Source organism: Rhinopithecus bieti, unplaced genomic scaffold (assembly GCF_001698545.2).
Source record: "Rhinopithecus bieti isolate Rb0 unplaced genomic scaffold, ASM169854v2 scaffold_15336, whole genome shotgun sequence".
In the NCBI taxonomy this organism is placed as follows: Eukaryota; Metazoa; Chordata; class Mammalia; order Primates; family Cercopithecidae; genus Rhinopithecus; species Rhinopithecus bieti.
Genome location: NW_016808678.1, coordinates 537,999 through 543,998, shown reverse-complemented (window position 1 = coordinate 543,998; position 6,000 = coordinate 537,999).

Genomic DNA, 6,000 nt, shown 5'->3' with positions numbered 1-6,000 from the left:
TTTTTTTTTCTAATAGACTTTATTTTTTAGAGCAGTCTTAGATTCACAGCAAAATTGAGAGGAAAGCACAAAAAATTCCTATATACTCTCTCCCCCTACATGTATAAACTCCCCGACTATCAATGTCCCCACCAGCCTGGTACAGTTGTTAAATTTGATGAAACTACACAGACACATCATTTTGTTTGTTTGTTTGTTTTTTGAGACAGAGTCTTGCTCTGTCACCAGGCTGGAGTGTAGTGGCGCAACCTTGGCTCACTGTAACCTCTGTGCCCCCCAGGGTTCAAGTGATTCTCCTGCCTTAGCCTCCCAAGTAGTTGGGATTACAGGTGCCCACCGCCACACCCAGCTAATTTTGTATTTTAGTAGAGATGGGGTTTCACTATGTTGGCCAGGCTGGTCTCGAACTCCTGACCTCAGGTGATCCACCTGCCTTGGCCTTCCAAAGTGCTGGGATTACAGGCGTGAGCCACCGCGCCCGGCCACAGACACATCTTTATAACCCACAGTTCAGAGTTTACCTTGGGGTTTGCTCTTGGTGGCGCACATTTGATGATTTGAACCAATGTATAAAGGCATGTGTCTACCAGTACAGTAACACACAAAGTAGTTTCACTGCCCTAAAAATTCTCTGTGCTCTGCTGGTTCGTCCTTTCCTCCTCTCTAGCCTGTAGCAACCACACATCTTTTTACTGTCTCCATAGTTTTGTCTTTTCCAGAATATCATATAGTTGCAATCATATATATGGCCTTTTCAGATTGACTTGTTTCACTTAGTAGTATGCACTTAAGATTCCTTCATGTCTTTTCATGGCTTGACAGCTCATTTCTTTTTAGCATTGAATAATATTTTATTGTTTGGATGTATCACAGTTTATTTTTCCATTCACCCAATGAAGGACATCTTCCAAGTTTTGGCAATTATGAATAAAGCTACTATCAACATCTGTGTGCAGGTTCTTGTGTGGACATAAGTTTCCAGCTCATTTGGGTAAGTACCAAGGAGCGTGATTGCTGGATCATTTGATAAAAGTATGGTTAGTTTTGTAAGAAACTGCCAAACTATCTTCCAAAGTGGCTGTGCCATTTTGCATTCCCACCAGCATGAGTGAGAGTTTCTGTTGCTCTGCCTGTTGCTTCATCAATGTTTGGTGTTGTCAATGTTTTGGATTTTGGCCATTCTAATAGTTATGTAGTGATAGTTCATTGTTGTTCCCCACTGACATATTCCTTAATGACATATGATGGTTAGCATCTTTTTTTTTTCTATCTGTCACCCAGGCTGGAGTACAATGGTGTGATCTTAGCTCACTGCAACCTCCACCTCCCGGGTTCACACCATTCTCCTGCCTCAGCCTCCTGAGTAGCTGGGACTACAGGCACCTGCCACTACACCTGGCTAATTCTTTTGTCTTTTTAGTAGAGACGGGATTTCACCGTGTTAGCCAGGATGGTCTCGATCTCCTGACCTCGTGATCCACCCGCCTTGGCCTCCCAAAGTGCTGGGATTACAGGCTTGAGCCACCGCGCCCAGCCAATGGTTAGCATCTTTTTTTGGTTTTGTTTTCTGTTTTGTTTTTTTGAGACGGATTTTCGCTCTTGTCGCCCAGGCTGGAGTGCAATGGCGTGATCTCGGCTCACTACAGCCTCTGCTTCCTGGGTTCAAGCCATTCTCCTGCCTCAGCCTCCCAAGTAGCTGGGATTATAGGCACCCACCACCGCACCTGGCTAATTTTTTGTATTTTTAGTAGAGAGGGGTTTGGGCCTGTTGGCCAGGCTGCTCTCAAACTCCTGGCCTCAGGTGATCCACCCGCCTTGGCCTCCCAAAGTGCTGGGATTACAGGCGTGAGTCATCGCACCTGGCTGGTTAGCATCTTTTTATATGCTTTCTTGCCATCTGTATATCTTCTTTGGTGAGGTATCTGTTCAGGTCTTTTGCCCATTTTTTAATTGGGTGGTTAGTTTTCTTATTGTTGGACTTTATGCGTTCTTCAGGCCAGGCACGGTGACTCACACCTGTAATCCCAGTACTTTGGGAGGCCAAAGCAGGAGGATAACCTGAGGCAGGAGTTCAAGATGCGCCTGAAACCCACCTACAAAAAATACAAAAATTAGCTGGGCACAATGGTGCACCCCTGTAATCCCAAGACTTTGGGGGGCTGAGGTAGGAGGATCACTTGAGCTCAGGTGGTTGAGGCTATAGTGAGCCATGGTTGTGCCACTGCACTCCAGCCTGGGCAACAGAGTGAGACCCTGTAAGACCCTACTTCAAAATTCAAAAAAAAAAAAAAAAAAAAAAAAAAAAAAAAAAAAAAGTTATTTGTATATTTTAAAAAAAAGTTCCCTATCACCTATGTCTTTTCCAAATATTTTCTCCCCATCTGTGGCTTTTCTCATTCTCTTGACAGTGTCTTTTCTTTTCTTCTTGAAAGGTATGACTGAGGGAATGACAGTGTCTTTTGCAGAGCAGAGGTTAATTTTAATGAAGTCCAACTTTATATCAATTATTCCTTTCATGGGTCAAAAAATGTCATTGCCAAACTCAAGATGATCTATGTTTTCTACTATGTTCTCTTTTTGGAATTTTATAGTTTTGTGTTTTATATGTAGGTATATGATCCATTTTGAGTTAATTTTTGGAGAGTTTTGATTAATGGAATATGTTTTCTGATTAAAGTTTGTCACAGACCACTGTTGAATCTGAGGATGGAGAATGGGAGCAGGAGGAGGCAGTTGCAGTTGCTCTGGCAGGTGATGGAGAGTCATGAATGGGTATAAAATGTGTTTTGGAAGTGAGACCAAGATACCTGCTGGGGACTGACTCTGAGGGATGTGGGATAGGAAGGAATTAAGAATGTGCCCTGGCCGGGCACAGTGGCTCATGTCTATAATCCCAGCACTTTGGGAGGCCGAGGTGGGCAGATCACCTGAGGTCAGGAGTCCGAGACCAGCCTGGCCAACATGGTGAAACCCTGTCTCTACTAAAAATACAAAAATTAGCTGGGTGTTGTGGCATGCGCCTGTAATCCCAGCTACTCAGGAGGTTGAGGCAGGAGAATCGCTTGAACCTGGGAGGTGGAGGTTGCAGTGAGCCAATATCTCACCATTGCACTCCAGCCTGGGCAACAGAGCAAGACTCTGTCTCAAATAATAATAATAATAATAATAGTAATAGCAACAACAATAAGCCCCAGGGCCGGGCGCCGTGGCTCATGCCTGTAATCTCAACACTTTGGGAGACCGAGGTGGATAGATCACCTGAAGTCAGGAGTTTGAGACCAGCCAGACCAACATGGTGAAACCCCACCTCCACTAAAAATAAATTAGCCAGGTGTGGTGGCACATGACTGTGATCCCAGTTACTTGAGAGGCTAAGGCAGGAGACTTGCTTGAACTTGGGAGATGGAGGTTGCAGTGAGCTGAGATCATGCCATTGCACTCTAGCCTGGGCAACAAGAGCAAAACTCTGTCTCAAAAATAAAACAAAAACAGAAACAAAAAACAACAGAATGAGCCCCAGGTCTGGAGGCCTGGCTGGGTGTACTGAGATGGGAACAGGTGGCAGTGGAAGGGCATTTGGGTAGATGGTTCTGGTGCCCAATGGAGAGGCCAGGCTGGCGGTGGGAGCCTGGGAAACAGCTGTGAATGGCTGGCCTGTAAAGTGGCACTTGGTATAGAGGAGAAGAGAGAAGCAGGCTCTTTCTATGACCTCTGGCTGTTTGCAACACGCAGTTCACACCCTGGGAACCTTCTGGCCAGGGGTTGGAAAGAGAGTGAGACACTATTAATTAATTCACGGTACTGACTGGGTGTGGACCAGGGGAAGGGGGATCAGTAGGGGCAGACTGAGGGCAAAGCCCTCAGACCTATTATCCCTTTGCAAACACAGACCTCTTTCCTGAATGTAGATTTCCAATGGGTTCAAGAATTTTGCTGGGGAAATAAAATAATTGGGCAATCAGCCAGAAGAAAGCGTATGTGGATTGGGAGACTGTTTACAATGTACTGTTGCCACCTCAGGAGGGAGGGCAGCCCCGTCCTTTGTCATGCAGAGGAAGGAGCCTGGCCTCCTAGGCCTGTGGGTGGGTGGGGGTGGGGGATCTGGCTGGTCTGCAGGATGTGATAGGGCCCAAAAGGCCAGGAATTGTGAAGTCATCCTGAAGCCAGATCTGCTGTCCTGTTGGGCAAAGGGGCAGGGAATGGGAGAGCGAGAGGAAGCTCACCATCCTGACGGAGGGCCCAGCCCTGGGACTGAACTTGAGGACATGATGCAGGGAGGAGGCAGATGAGTAGTGGGACCTTGTGCCCTCGGGCACCATCCTGCCCCTGATAGGCCAGGATGTGACCCCAACCAGAGGCCAGGTTGCCAGGGGAGGGCCATGGGAAAACATGGGGGTCAGAGGTCATCCTGGGGCCTCCATGGGTGGGGCGAGCTGGACTCAGGCCTGGGCTCTGAGGTCAGCAAAGCTATGAGTCCAAGAGTGGAGTGGCTTCTAAGTCAGAGCCCAGCATCTGGGGTCTCCAGGGTGGCTTTTGTCCCCTCCCTGGGCAGGGGCAGACACTACTGAGAGTGCTCAGGAAATGCCAAAGGCCAGCCCAGGTGTCTTGGGCTGCTCCAACCCACACCGTCCACCTCCCTGACCCCAGGCCTGGGGGCCCATGTGGTTTCCAGACATGCCCTGTATGGGCCTTCACTGTTGTCCTTGAGTAGCTCAGACTCCCATGAGGACAGTGGTGAACAAGGCAGGAATAAAGACCCATGTTTCAGGTCATCCAGCCCCTTCCTGGCAAGAGTGAGAGTTCTGAGTTCAGTCTCCAGTGTGCCACTCACTAGCTGTGTGGCCCTGGACAAGTCGCTGACCCTCCCTCTGATAGGCCGTCCACAAGTCAGTTGGTGAAGCCGGGAGAGGCTGGATTCCGAAAGAGCTGGACCTTGTTGCCCAAGATGGCTCCGTGTGGTTGGCTGGCATGCAGGTAATCTTCACTACGCGCTCGGGGCATAGATAGAATTGATGCCCCCATCTCATAGATAAGGAAGCTGGCACTGGCAGATGATGAATTCGTCCAAGATCACCCAGCTAGGATTACTCCTCCCCTGCCCCCCATAGTGCTCTCGTTAACAATCTGCAACCTTGGGCAAGGATCTTAGATGCTCTGGGCCTCCTTTATGAAATGTCAACAATGCCTTCCTCTCAGGGCATGGGGGACAGTGAAGGAGAAAAGTGAAGCGAGGGGAGAAACCAGGCTTCCTGAAGGTGACTGCGGAACCAGCCACTGCAAGGGCAGCTCGGGCACCTGCGGGTTCCGGAACTCGCCTTTGAGGAGTGCCTGCCTGTCCCAGGTCCCTGAAATGCACCTGTACTTCCTGTTGTTGAGGTTGCCCCTGTCTCCTCAGGTTCATTCAGGATACTGAAAAGGGGCAAAATCATCAACAAATATTTGCTTAAGTAATTGAAGAGAAGGGGAGGCCGGAAGAGGAGTTTATGGAGATGGAAGGCTTCTAGAAGTTCCTTCTTCAAGGCAAGATTTGAGGACAGGGACTGGTTTATGTGAGTGTTTTTTTTTTTTTTTTGAGACAAGTTCTCCCTCTATTGACCAAGTTGGAGTGTAGTGATGCGATCTTGGCTCATTGCAATCTCTGCCTCCCGGGTTCAAGCGATTCTCGTGCCTCAGCCTCCCAAGTAAGCTGGAATTACAGGCACCTGCCATCACACCTGGCTGATTTTTTGTATTTTTAGTAGAGACAGGGTTTTACCATGTTGCCCAGGCTGGTCTCGAACTCCTGACCTCAGGTGATCTGCTCACTTTGGCCTTCCAAAGTGCTGGGATTACAGGTGTGAGCCACTGCACCTGGCCTTCTTTGTCATTTATCAATCCTGGAAAGTCTTTTCTTTAAAAGGGAAAGGAGATGTTTTTGGATGGAGCCACTGGGAAGCAGCAGCTTTCAGGAGGTGTGGAAGGAGGGAAAGTCGAGGCCAAAGTGTCAGATGTGGAGAGAGT